Source organism: Lepisosteus oculatus, chromosome 9 (assembly GCF_040954835.1).
Source record: "Lepisosteus oculatus isolate fLepOcu1 chromosome 9, fLepOcu1.hap2, whole genome shotgun sequence".
NCBI classification, from domain to species: domain Eukaryota; kingdom Metazoa; phylum Chordata; class Actinopteri; order Semionotiformes; family Lepisosteidae; genus Lepisosteus; species Lepisosteus oculatus.
In genome coordinates, this window is record NC_090704.1 from 23,939,061 (window position 1) to 23,954,293 (window position 15,233).

Sequence of the window (15,233 nt, forward strand, 5' to 3'; positions counted from 1 at the left end):
TCTTCCCTGAAGCCTTACAATGCTGTACTCCTTCTAGACCCTGGACTCTTTGAACCAGATAATCTCCAGGCTTCTCTGGGGTCTCAGAAGCTAAGCAATCTTTTTTCTTATTAGAACACTGAATTTTCTTTAGCAGATTATCTGTGACTCCATGTACTATTTCAGAAGAAACAAGAGAAATTTCAGAAGACTGAGCACTGGGTGTTGCCTTTTTGTTGTGCTCACTAGTTATTTTAATATCACCCATCACCTTATCAATGATCTCACTTGCTTCTCTGCTAATACTGGTCTCTGGTGAAAGGGATGAACATTGGGAAGCTGAATGTGTCAGCTTGGAAATGTTGGTCACCATTGAACTGATTATGGTTTTGACCACTGTCTCATTTCTGGTGGCTACAGCTTTCTGTAGAACCTGTTGGGATCCAGTTTGACATAGCAATTCATTGTGAACAGAGCTGGCAACCTGCTGAATCTTGTGTGGTTCATGAAACACATCATTATCCTGTTTCACAACTGTTATCTCCTGGTTTTTGGACAAGTCCTGCAACACACTGTCAAAGAGGTCCACAGCTATCTGACTCAGCAAAGACACAGACATCTTCCCTGGGATTTCTGTAGAAGTTTCCTCTTTTATCAAAGTAGGGTATATCTGCAATAGCAGCTGTGTTATGATGTTTTCCACAGTCTCAGTACACACTAAAGTCATATTAAGTGATTCTGTTGATTTAGCCATAGAAATTTCCTGGAGCCCAACTGAGGAAACCGGTTCAATATTCAACATTTCTACAGGGACACTGAGTGGTTTGATTTCAGAATTGTTTTCAAGGTGGGAGTCTCTTTTCAGTTCCTCAGAAGAACTCTTCTCAATTTCTGATGTCACCCTGGCTGCTGGTATATTACCTATGTTAACAAAGAGCTTTTCATTTAATGATAGTGAAGCAAAATATCAGAAAGCATGAAACAAAAACTAAATTATATTGAGAAGTAACGAATGACAGGCATCACAAATTATTTGAGTATAAAGCTTCATGTTCCTGTAAAACTATTACATCTTGGAGCTCAGGTAACTACAAACAAAGAAGCAGCCATATTCACAGATACGTTATATATGGCTACTGAATATATGGCTATATTCACTCATTCTCTCATTCATAGTCATGGCCTACACTATATTGGTCTAAATACATCAAAAACTTTTAAAGATACAACAGATAGAAAATCAAGGTACTGTATATTTACATACAGTCACTACAGTTTTTAACTTGTACTTCATAGCAACTAAAATGTTAATACACTTTTAAATGATTTGATTTAATTTCCTTCTTACCTTGATTTACACTCTCTTCAGGCTCCATTGATAAATCACATGCAGCAGACAAAACATCCATGACAGACTTTACAAGCAAGCTGGAAAGCTGATTAATTGCATCATGGTACATCTGTGAACTGGGCACTGATGGTTCAGTACTTTTCTGTGGTCTGTGATCCTTGACAGTCAGAGACACTTTCTCTGAAATCCTTTGGGAAGACTTCAATTCCGTATTTGTATCACAGTCTTGAAAAAGTGAAACATCCTTCTCATTTGTGTCAAACGTTGGAGAATCGGGAAAACTGAGGCACTGCTTCAACAGCCTTTTCACTGATTTCTCAGTAAATGAATACAACAACTGCATAGAAAGCTCCGGGGACTTTGGATGGGATAAATCCTGAACTACTAGGGAGCTCTTTAAAATTGGATCTGAATTAGATTTGTGAGCTGTGCCCAATTGTACTGCAATTCCCGATTTCAAAATTAAATGGAAAACATTTTTGACAAGTTCTTCTGAAAATACACGCAGAGATCCACTCGAGACAAGTTGTTCCACTTTCCTTTCAATAGGACTCATTGTAGGACTCTCCGTGGAGGTCCTGACTTGGTCCTTAGGCTCGTCTGAAACCCTTGTCTGCAGTGGGGGGAGATTGTGCTTTGCTGTGGCTCCTGGTACTTGAGATGCCCAGGACGCCTCTTCAGCTGAAAGCTTTTCAATGTTCAAATTAACATTATTGGAGTGGGTTTGAAATGCTATATTCTCAGTGACGAGACCAGCAGCACACTCCGATTTCTTTTGGCTTGCTCTAGACTTGCTTTTTGTATCTGAGGCCACCGTTACATCAAGTTTGCCCATAATAATGTCAACAATACCCATGGCAACAATTTCAATGTCAGACACTGCACACTCTGCACGGGCTATGTGTTCTGCTGAGAAGTCAAGCTTTGGTGAAATGAGAGGGCTTGGCTGGTCTCCTTCCTCAACATTGTCAACTGTTGTTTTCTCTGAGCCTCTCTTTTGTTCTGCAGCATTTAAGCTGTTTTGAGCTGTAAATGAATCTTCTATCACATTGCTTCTGCAAGGAAGTTCCATGAACTCTTGTTCACCTAGTCCCATGTCATTTGCAGTAAAGGGTTTCTTCCAAACACGGGACCGGGGAACTCGATTGCTTTTACATGTCAATTCATTTTCTTGTTCTGCTGTAGGTGTAGGTTGATCCTGAAGCTTTGATGAAGCATCAGTCAAGGCTCTATAGGGAGTGTCCCGAGTCATGACTTCTGTGTCATCTGTATAAGAATCAATCACCATCCCAGGCACATTTATGGGTGGGAAACGTTGAACAGAATATTCTCTACGGTTACTTTTAGTGTATTCTTTATGGACAGTGTCTTCTGCACTAGACATCCTGTCTTTCCCATATTGTTCACCAGAGAGGTGCATTGTTTCATAATCTGGCTTTAAGACCACATCTGAAACTTTAAGACTTTCAAATGTAGATAAAACAGAATCCACCAGTTCACTTGCTTGAAGGGTTTCTTCTGAGGGTTTTGCTCTTGCTCCTGAGCAACATCCTTTGTCATCACCCCTATTTATTTCACTCCTGATTGTTTGCAATATCTGACTGCCAACATCCTTGGCACAGATGATTAAATTTGCCTGATTTTCCTGAGTAGTCCTGCTTTGCCTTGAGAAATCAACATTCATTAACACACCTAAAGGTTCTGAATCTTCACTAAGATGCTTACGGGGTGCCGAGTTTGGTACTGACATGCTTTTCTTAGTCAAGTGTGGTTCACTAAAGCTCAGGTGTGAAACCTGGACTGAAGGAGGAAACATCTCAAGTGAATCTGCTGATCTCTGCTCTTTAGCAGATAAAACTTTCCTTGCTTTGAACAAAGACAGGCTCTTCTGATTCCAAAAGTGTTTCAGTTTGTTCTTCACAGTTTTGAAGAGTTCCTCAGTCATTGTCCTAAGGTGCTCAGCTCTTCTAGTATCAGTTTTAATTTCTGATGTTCCTGGTAACAGGGCTGTATCAGAACTTTCTAATTTATCTTTGTAGTCTGTTGAGAAAGAAATCTTCTCAAAGCATGTAGCGTAATGTAGTTTTTCTAAAACATCAACAACAATATCTGAAGCCAGTTCAGTGGTTTGCACATGAGAAGAAGAGTCTGAGGACATTGCTTCTTGAGCATGTTTTGTTGCATCCAGTGTTTTACATACATCATCAGCTGTACTGTTTGGTTGCTCTGGGAGATGGGCAAGTCCAGAAGATATAAATTTTGCAGCTGCTTTTTCAATAATTTCACTTATTATCCTTGTTGCTGTACGATGGAATACAGAGCTGGAGGTCCTCGGCATCTTCTCTGATCCTTCACCTTCTCCATCTGATATGATGCTCTCTCCAGAAGAGGAAACACTCAAATTGTCCTCAACCAAGTTCATGTCCATTTGCCCAATTTGCTGTTTTGAAGAAATGTTCTCAGATGACACCACCTTTGGAGGATATCTACAAATCTCCATTGTAATTTGATTAGGGACTTGTCCTGTTGCCTTATCAATATCAGATAATATGATTTCTTCAACAGGAGATATCTGGGATTTTGATTGATCTTGAATACTCTCCTCTCTTATAAATGTAGAAGCATCTCTCTCCCAGTCTTTAGGATATGGTGAAGGGCTTTTAATGGTGTCTAAAATATATTGCTCTTCAAGGTACTCCAAAACTGAAGTAACAACCTCTCTAGCCAGAAGGCTTTCATCTGAAGCCTTCTTTGCCACTGTTGTGCAATAAATCTCCTGGTCTAACTCTTTTTTCATTGCTTCACAAATGGCTCCAGCAGTTTCTACTGTATAGGTGCACAAATCTGAAATATCTGACACAGAATCAGAAAACACTGAAGTTTTTGATGAAGAGCTGACGCTTGAGCTCTTTGCATTGATTTGAGCAGGAGAACTGGAACTAGATACATCTTCTTTAGTCTGGGTGAGTAAAGATTTGAGCTTTCCAAATATAGTCCTTACGATGGCTTTTGCAACTGAACTAAAGTCAAAAGTATGATCAATGGATCCTCTTTCTGTGCTGCCTCTAGAAGTTTGAGGAGCAGCAGCAACATTTTTATTGGATTCTTGCAGATATTTATTTGTTTCAATACAATTCAGTGCAAACAAAACATTTTCAAAAACAGAATTTACAATGTCCTTGGCAATAACAGTGACCCTATTGTTGGGAATCTGAGATTTTGGACTTATGTTTTCCAAAATGGGGATTTCTGCAGCTTCTGGGAGCAATAATGACTCTTTTGAGTTACTCTCATGTAAATTGTTACCCACAGGGGTGAAATCCCACTTTGTTTTTTCAATGATCTGAGATACTATCTGCTCAGCAATTTCAATGATTTTGGCTTTAGAGATCCCAAAAGCAATATCACTGTTTGCTCTTTCCATTCCCACACTTGATTCCGAGGAGTGAGACTTTAATTTGAAAGATGGGGGGCTAATGCCATTTGTTCTTTTCTTAGTCACTTTTGCCTCATCTCTCTCATTCTGCAGGGCATCAGGACTCTGAAGAAGGTAGTTCTTCTCCACAGATAAGCTGGAGGAGGGTGAAATCGTTTCTAAATTTTTCAGAATTGCTGACACAAAGTCACTAATCGATTGGTTATCGCCTGAATATGTTTCTTTCACGTCACTCGTCTTATTTTCAGTATTTGCTTTGCAGAATTCACTCTTGACTTCTTGTAAGACAGTACTGATTATTTCTGTTGCCGTGACAGCTAACTCCGCCTCATCATATTGTTCTGAGTGGAGTCTCTGGGATTGTCCTAAGGCATGTAGGCCACCACCATGGCCACCCAGGAGTCTACAGGTTGACCCTGACTCAACAGCGCTTGTGAAAAAAGGCTGGAGTCTTCCAGAGACAACTTGTATAATCTCACTGGCAACCTCTGAGGCTACAGATTCTGTCTGTGCTTCTAGATTAACACGCACAGTCTTAGGGGTGGGAATTCTTTGCTTATTTTCTGACAAGGCAGAGATGACAAGTCCAAGAACACCATCCACAAGTTCAGTGGCAAGGTTATTCGATCTGCAGCGGGTAATCAAGACACCTAACGCACAACACTGGGGTTCCATCAGCTGAGCAGGAAGCTGTGCTTCAATGAGGGCTCTGCTAAGGACATCCTGTACTATACGTTCTGCTTTTGTAATTATACTTGACTTAGTGATTCCAAAAAGGTCCTTCAAAGGTTCTGAGAGGGGCTTTCCAGCATCTTCTCCTCCATCAGCAACCACAATCTCCTTCGAGGGTGTTCTGGATTTTAAGCAGGGTGTATTTTTCCCTGTTTCTTCTCCTGAACTACCCGAGGACGAGAGGGGTGAAGGGAAGGGAGTGGAGATCCTGCATCTTGTTGACCAGAAGCTACTGCTCCTACTCTGGGACTGCCATGTGGACCCTGACTCAGTACCAAGCAGAGAATGAGAACTCAGGGTGGCCTCCTCACTACTGCTGAAGTAAACCGGGGACTCAAAGGAGCAGTGAGACACGCTCCTGCTCCTCTCTTCACTGTAAAGCGAGATGGCTGGAAGCAGCACTCTGATGATAGACGCTGCCACCCACACCACTATATTCTCCGCCATTTCGTTAAGCTCTTCCGTTGTTATCTGTTTTAAAGCAATAGTACAAAAGTAACCACAGAGCACGAAAAATGTTCAATATACAGTACACCTATCAATATAAGACCTACTTTTACTTACTTGTCAGGGTTCATTGTTTCCCATGTTAACATTTAGAAATTTGCAACCAAATTTTGAATGCCAGCACAGACGCAACTAATACAAATATACTGTTGTCTATACAGTATAGTAAAAATCTATTATAGATATACTGTTGTATGTCTAGAAAAATATATACAGTACAGTATTTCTAATATATAAATGAAGCAAGAACAACAGAATACCAGTCTAACCAAAGAAATAGAATGGTCAGTATTGCAGATTTTGCAAATGGATCCCTTAATTTATAAATAATTAAATGTGCAGACCCCTGTTTCATTCCAGAGGAGGCAGTGTCAAAGGGTTCTTTTGGCATCGAGTCTATGGTAGAAAGTGAAGTCACCCCCTTGGAACCTGGACAGCTTAATATTCTCTGGCAAAGAGGCGCAGACCTTTGGCATAGTGGAATATCTCTGCTCTGAGGAGTGGCTATGTGGCTCTAACGCCAGGGCAGCCACAATCAAAACCTAGTGGGAGCTGAGCTGAACATGTCAGGGAAGGAACCACTAAGCAACAGCTAGGTGGACTAAATTTCAGGATTTACTGTACTGAAGGAACAAATTAACATATTTCTTTACATTTGTTCTTTAGTTATGACACTGTGCATTTTAACCTCAAGGAGCTATCTGGAAAAATAAAATGCATCCATTACATTCAGATAAGCAGTGTACCTTACCTGTCCATATAAACTTTTCTCAATCACCTTCCTTTCACTAAAAAACATTATGATAAAAATTAATTAGTGTGACATTGCTACTACATGGACAAAATACGAACTATATTTTGCAATATTAAAAAATGGTGACTAATTAACAATATATAGGCATCTTTTCTAGTGGCAGAACAATTAATCTATTTTAAAGCATATTCCTGTGTAAAAAAGATGGCCTCCTAACCACGATTGTGTTCGTACTTTTTCAATTTACCTACTGGATGTCTAAAACTTGCTTAGGTTTTTACTTTAATATGAGAGGCTTATAAAATAAAAATCACCACAACAAAATAGCACATTGGAAATGATAAATCTTAAACTTCAAACTGCAACTGTTCCATAACACTTTAGCGAGTATGGTACAATCGTGTTCCTATGTGAAGAAAGATCACTGGTAATTTACATCATTGTGTTTTCAACAACAACTACTTGGTCAGGCGCAATGTATCTAACCAGTTTCATACTGGGTACCTCATAATTGACACATGACAAATACAGTTCAATTCAGAAAATAAATAGTAATTCTGCATTGAAATGTGCAGAAATATGTCATGTTTATGTTTGTACCCTGTTAACTTCATAGAGATTAGACCTTAGAGAATTTAAAGATTCTGTGAAACAGGCAGTTTGACCAGAGGTGCCCAAACGTTTGCATACAACTGTATGTTGTTGCTGCATCATTCAGGACAAAGCCCAAAATGCGTTTCCAACACATTTGATGACTTAGTGTTACTTAGTTGTTACTGCCCTCTGGTGGTTGTTGATTGAAACATAACATCCATTCAAACACGACCAGACATTTCTCCCACTGTCAATACTTCAGCAAAACTTCACATTTTATACCGGTGCCACAACAAATTGTTATAATGATAGAAATTTGTTTTAATATGACTAATATATTATTGTTGTAATGCAGTATGATCAGAGTTATACATAAGTACAATACAACAGTTTATTTTTGCAAAGGTTCAGTGTTCAATGTCAATGTTCTAGTCATTACAACAAAGTCAGTCTATGGTAAACTATATCTAGGATTTGGAAAAATGCACATGAGCTAACACAAAAATATGCACATGTTCTGTACTGTTAACAGACTGATTCATGCATTCGCAAAGAGAGAAAAAGCAATTTCACGAACTCAGCTGGGGAAGTGAGCTCAAAATAGAAAACAGTTGCTCTTTAAACATTTACACATCACCATACTTAAAATGCTTAAAATAAAAACTTTCTGTACGCACTGATGCTTAACATACCACAACTGCAGCATGTAGGACTTACCCATCAGACAGCTGACTGATCAGAGGGACTTCATGAAACCATTTGGAATCAGTAGTCACCTCTTCAGTGGAGTCAGGTGAAATATGAACAGACCCAAGAGAAAAGAATTATTGTCGCATTAGAATTCTCATGGCATGCATAAAAAAGTGATCAATCCAATTAACATCCAAAAAAGGCAGAAAACATGTATTTATTCATAGATACAATTAGGATGCTGATTAAGATTTATTTATCTGTTTACCCATATAATTTAAATCATTTTCACACCTTAGCTCACAACACTTTTACTGCACCAGACTGTGGCACAATGGCTGCCCAGAGATCCCCAGACTTAATTGGAACCTTTTTCAGCCTTAACAGTAGATGTTACCAAAGCTTTCAAAACCCAACACTTGTGCATTAATCATTGACATGTTTTTATCTGAATTAGCTATACAAATAAAACTGAATTGAACTAAACTGATTTTTTGGATTATATGTTCCATTGTCTTTCACAATATCTTTCAGTATCTCAGCACCCACTGAATTTATCTGCAGCTGCATTGGAAAATTTGTCAAAACATAACTTTTTTCAAAACCTTTATTTTTTCTAGAAACAAATGAAAATACTGACCTTTGGTGATTTTAGAACTTTTCTCATTAGCAATGGTAACATCTCTATTCTCCGTGCTAATGATCTCAGTAGAAGCTGTGCCACAAAGAAAACATCCTTTTAGTTGAATAGTTATTTCAGATAGTTTAGATCAATAGATACTGTAAATGTTTTTATAACAAAATGTGGATTACAGAAATGTTGAATATAATGTATGTACATGTTGTGGCTGGAAATTAAACAATCTGAAGATAATGAAGGATTCCTTCTTAATGTATTATTTTATGATACCTGCAACTTGCGTGTTTCCCTTCAAAAAGTTTTGATCTCAGTACATACATATTATTCTTTTCATACAGCCATATGATTGAAAAACTTTGGAATTTTGTAATTGTAGGTGTTTATTAAACAAATTCTACAGTTCTGTAATCAGTAGTAAACCTGAAGATGTTGTCAACCTGCATCATTCCTTCTAGCCAACAAACTAAAACACATTAAATTGTGAACTTAATCATAGTTGCACCACTGCAAATTATTGGATCTAGAAGCTTACCCTGTTTTCCAGACTGAAGTATTTCATTAAAATATTGCATTTTAATACGGTCTTGCATTTCTCTCTCAAAATCCTTCCTTTCCTGTAAACTCTCATTTAGCTTTTGCTGCTGGAGAGCAACCTTCCTTTCATAATATTCAAATGCCTGAGAATGACAGAAAACCTTTCACAAGTGGCTATTCTTTAATGAAAAAGGAAAGCCTCTCAACAAAAGATGAAAAGGTCCATCTCATTGTTGAACATCTTGTTGCTAGTAGAAAACTTCCCGTCCATAAGGTCACTACAGGAGACTCCAATCTCATCTCAATCTACAGCACCCTGAAGCTGGGAAGCTGGGTCTGGTCAGAGCTCAGAAGAAGAAAGGCTGGGTCCGACATTACTTGGATGAAAGACTCTGTGTGTAGTTCAGAACCTTGCAGGCTGGGTATAAGAGATTGAAGCAGCAATGTCTCTCCTCTAATGCTTAGGTAATGAAGAGGAGAGATCATCAACCACCCTCTTGGATCCTCTTGGGGAGATACCCCTGAGGGATACTTTAGAACAGCCAATTATGCAAAGCAGCATGTCTCTGGGATGTTACTTGGAATTAAAACCCACAACACGCAGAATAAATGCCACACAGGGAGGTGCCCAAGGCTGGAGATAAACCATGGGCTTTGGAGATGCAGTGCTATAACCATGAATTGGAGGCACCAAACACTACCAGAATATGGTGTTTTGGCACCTCTGTAGCATATCTTGGCATAACCACCCTAGAGTAGATGCACAATATAAGAGGTGCCAACATACCATGCTCATTGTGGTCACCGAGGATCCAAAGGTATTAGTTTAGGTTATTAATTTAAACCTATAGGTGCTCATCTTGGAAATACAACAAAATATAGCTGCAAGGTCAGTGTCAAGTCCGGAATTTGCATGAAGAAAAGTTCACCTTAAGAGGATGAATCCAAACATTCATTACTCCAGTACCTTTTTGTGCCTTCTAGCTCTGATCTGATTCTTCAGCTGGGCCTGTCGCACCTCCCTCCGGGCATCTTCCTCTATCCTCATCTGTAAAGCCCTTTCTCTGATTTTCCACATCTGTAGAGCCGTCAGTGAAAAGGCAAAGCCAATGAGAAACAGCAGAAAGCTAGATTGTGTTGAGCACAGAACAGCTACGCTACTAGACATTTATATTTATATATGTCACCTGCTTATAGGTGGTACATTAAATATTGAGGAATCTGTTAGATCATTGAGGAATCTTTGGGCATTTTTCAGCATATTAGGAGCATTCAGCAGCTGAATGTGGTCTGGGAAGCCCAAAGACAAAATAACTGGGAAAATAACATACCATACAGCAATGTACAGTGAGAATGTGAAAAAAAAACAAGAAACATGATTAAGCTGATGTAGAAAACCGATGAGGCTAAATACTGTATATTGATAATGCCGGTGATCTGAAAGCTGATAAATCAATGAAAGGGGTGAATAAACTATGTGTTTCAAAAGTGAGTTAAGCTACAGTGTGAAATGTAAGATTCATAAAAGCGTATGAAAAGTGTCTGAAGTCTAAGTGTGACAATACAGTAACATGATTCACTAAGGGTATCCACTCTGCAGAAATCTGTTCGGCTGGAAGAGGCGTATACACTATAAGGTGAGATAATTTTTTTAATGAGCATTTTGCAACATAAATGCTTAATTACTTGTCAGAAACACAACATCTTTTAAAACAGTTATGCTAGAGATCCTGTTATCTTTTGCTTGCTCCCCAATCATGCTGTATTTACAGAGGTGTCACAAGGTCACTTGCCAGAGTGGATATAAATGTCTCTAATCAGTTTAAGATGCAGAAGGAAACCAGCTATTAAAGATCTCCCATCCAGGTGATGACCAGGAGCAGCCCTGGGTCAAAATAAATCAAACTGTATTCTCATACCTCAGCCTGTCTGCATATCTCCTCTGTTTTCGGAGCTCCTGCCTGGTGCCTTCATAAACAACAACAGCAAAGAAAGCTTCATCCACAAGGCAATGTCAGACAGCAGCAGAGGAATTTGTGAATGTGGTATTTCCGTAGAGCAGATGTTCATCTTTTGGAAAACTTTGACTCAGTCAAGACTTCCACTTGCTTGCACAATTAATTAACTTAAGGCAAACCTTTACTTACAGTTGTATTCTTGACATCTAATGTTTAAACATAACAGTAAAATATTTACACATATTTACAGCGAAACAAAAAAAAATGTGATACAAATACAACAAATCAGGAATCCAAAAGGCAGGAACTTGCTGTTAAAGAGTGAGGAGCTTCCGTATGTTATTACCTGTCTCTGTTAGCAATAAACTGGTCTGAAATATTCTTGGATCCTTCCTCAAGGAGCCATTCCCTCACATCGGTGAAGCTGATATCCCTGGGAATCTCGTTCTGCTCCTGGAGCTCCAAGAACTTCTTCACTATTGTTTTCTGAAAGCCAGCACAGCCTTTTAATAGAGTGCCACACTCCCTTCATTGCAAGGTTCTCCTAAGCACTATTATAGCCGAGTGTGCACTTCAAAACCAACACTGACTTTTTCCATTAGATTTTTAATTTGAACTCACACCGATAGAATGTGTTTGCATATGTATAAGAGTGAAGGCTGAGCTACTGTAGTTTGTTGATCTAAACATTTCAATTTAAGATGTATATCTTGGATACAGTGGTTAACCTTGTTATCTCGCAACACTGGGGCCAGGGGCTCTATTCTGAGCCTGAGGTGATTTGTCTGTGTGGAGTTTGTATGGTCTCCCCATATTCACATGGGTTGTTCACGGTTTGCTCTGGTTTTCTCCCACAGTCAAAAGCCATACTATACTGGTAGAAAAAAAGGTTTCTAGGAAAATTGGTTCTAGAGTGAATTTGTGTCTGTGTGTGTCTTGCAATGGACTTAATTCTGGTCAAGGGTGTATATCGTCTTAAGCCCGTTGCTTTCTGGGATAGGTCCCGGCTCCCTGCAGCCCTTAGATGAGGCGGTTAGATTAGATGACGTGGATGGAAAGGGATGGATGGAAGTTCAAGTCGTTTTTCAGCCTTGTCTGGCAAAGAAGACTTATAAATTCTGTTTTGGACTACACACAAAAGCTGCCTGTATTAACATGTGTTTGGAAAAATACATTTGTTTGCACTGAAAATGGATTAAAGTCTACAGAGCAGTACAGATAAGCAGTGAATGCTCCGATTCGGGTGGTACAATTAGTGGTTTACCACAAAGAAAAACATCCAGATATATTGCCCAGCCTCAATGAATAAAAAAAACTATCTTTTTTTAACTCTGTTATCGTGAACAGAGAAGACTACAAGGCGACCTGTTTCAAATATTCAAAATCCTCACAGTCAAGTCTGCTTGTTGAACGCTGACTTCTTTCAAGAAACAGCTGGATGAGACTCACAGACCAATTAGCAAGTAATTACCAAACAGGCTAAAGAGCTTCCTCTCATTCGTAACTTTTCTTATGATATGAAACCCATATCCTGCATGCAGAAAGGACTATATGGGCTATAAACAACACAAAGTATCATGAAAAGATGTACAGTATGGCTGAACTAACAAGAAGAAGCTAAAATAGGCTAGAGCAGTGACAAACATAAGCAACAACATCGTCAGCGTCAAAACACTAAAACAGAAATGAGCTTCATAGCAATTAGAGAAGAAACTGAAAGAAAACATTGAAATTGATCCTTAGAATACAAACACAGTCAAGGTAGAGACTTCCTTGAAGATGACATGATGACAGCAGTATATTCAAAAGTGCATAATGGAGAGATCTTATGTGTTACGAGTTCGGTAATAGGGACCGAACTAGTGAGTGAACCCACTTGCAGGAGCGAACAAAGCCAAGTCGTAAACCAAAAGCAAACCGTAATCGTAGGAACGAGCCGAGAGTCCAGGGGGAGCAAGATATCCGAAAGGGAACGTGTACCGAAGCCGAAGTGTGATCCGAAGTCGTAGTCCGTAGAGCAATCCGAGAATCCAGAGGTAGCCAGTAATCAAAGACAGAGCGAAAGTACCAATCCAAGTCGAGATCCGAAAAGCCGAAGTCCAAAGGGAAAAACCGTAAGCCGAAATCCAAGACAAACACAGAGTAGAAGAAGCGCAACCAGGAAGCTCGGTAGGGAAGGACAGGTGTTTAAGTAGGATGAGACGGGAGTGTGGTGGTGAATGGGAAAACTGATAGGTGAACTGATGGATAGGGGCTACACCTACTTCTGCCTCCTCCGTTGCCGAGAGGCAGGGATCGTAACATTATGGAAGCCTTCATCCAGAAACGTTACTGATTGCGGGCTGGATAAAGGCAGACGTCTATGATGAAGAGTCAGAATCAGATGGACGGTTGTTTAAAAACATCACACTTACCTGTTTAGTCACATAATTTTTGTCATACTGCAACTTCACATTGCTAAGGTAGTTATGATATTGATTGTATTCTTTCAAAGAGCAGAGGACCTGAAAACAGACAAAACATGTTTCAAGTACTGTCTAGGAGGTTAAATGTTTTTATTTTTATTTTACAAATCTAGAGCACAGTCAAGTACTCTGTGTTTGAATATCTATTGAGCATAAGGACTTTAGCACAAACCATAGGCCTGCTTTGATTACATCTACTATTACATGCTTTGATTACAACCAAAGGCCTGCCCACCGAATACATCTATGCTGGAGTGCAGACATGAGTTAAATCACGCTACTGGAAACTATTACAGCTAAATGAGCTAGAACCTGGTCTATTTTTTTTGACAACACCTCACTCCTTCACCATACCAAAAAAGCCTCATTCTTTGCACAAACTCCAAACAGCCTTACTTTCTTCTGCTCATTGATTAAGCCTCTGTTCAGCAGAGACTCCTGCATGCCCTTGCGATGGTAATAGGTGCGCAGGTGGGGGTCATGGAGGCTGTTGTACTTCGAATCCAAAAGGAAACCGTGGGGATCAGTCAGAGTGAAGTCAGGAGATGGCTGGTGCAGCTGAAATAGAAGGTAAGTATTTTATTAAAACATGATATGTACAGGTAAACACAGATATGTATCCCCCTATGTTTCTGAACATAAAAATGAGAATGTTTTTTTTCTCCCCCCTCCGAAGGCTGTCGCCAGTTTCTTGGAAGACTACTCCAGAATCGCTGTTATCATTTTTCCTACGTTCTTGAAAATCAAATTCCAATTTCTCAGTCATTGTAGCCAACTAAAAATATCTACATTGCAAAAAGACAGTAAGCACAATAAGCTTTAAGGCATACAGTACAGCTGAATTTCAATAATGTGATCAATATACTGCGTCTAGAAAAATATATAACCTTACTCCTGATGTTATATGCACAAAGATGTCAAGGGAAGACAGTTTGCTTACAGTTTAATCATTACAGCAACCACATTATACTAACACACACAGAAATGTGTTAATGTGTCCCAGGTATCATTTCATATTATACAATTTTACATGTCGGTTTACCCCTAAAAAGAAAGAAAACCATGAATAAACATGTCATTTTTTACAATTTAAATGTTTGGATTTAAATAAGAATAAATGTATTCATGCTTTTCATTTTAGGTTACACTTACTTTCTCCGAAAGAGCAGTCCTGCAAAATTGAGGTTTAGACCCTGGGATTAACGGCAGTTTAGTGCCGATGGGTCTCTCCAACAGCTGCTGCTCTCCCTGCAGTGCATACAGCATGGTGTAGCAGCCCTGAAACACAGAACATAGCTATCATACCTCACAGAACCACAGCCAAAACGCCAGAAAAAACAAGCAGAGCTGATGGCAGAAATGATTTCATCTGTCACAGAGTGAAATAAAATGGGTGTGGGGGCAACAGCAGGTATCAAGGACAATGTTGACTTTGCATAGAAGTTTGTATAGAATGACCAGTGACTTCAATGAGGGTGGTAATATGTGTCTTTCTTTGTTCTGGGGCTTCCTACTGATAAAGATGCTATTGCAAACATTGTTAACTACCACACAGTTCAGAGAAGACATGTGGAATGTCAAAACTGGCCTAGC

The 15,233-nt window shown here is 39.3% G+C and overlaps 1 protein-coding gene and 1 pseudogene across 1 annotated transcript in view; both read left to right on the plus strand.

Moving 5' to 3' along the window:
* Positions 1-15,233, plus strand: part of LOC138241222 (acyl-CoA-binding domain-containing protein 6-like) — a 496,682-nt gene that overhangs the window by 314,180 nt on the left and 167,269 nt on the right. The window lies entirely within an intron of this gene.
* The window catches only part of LOC138241247 (deoxyribonuclease-2-alpha-like), a 119,495-nt pseudogene that overhangs the window by 71,909 nt on the left and 32,353 nt on the right, over positions 1-15,233 (plus strand).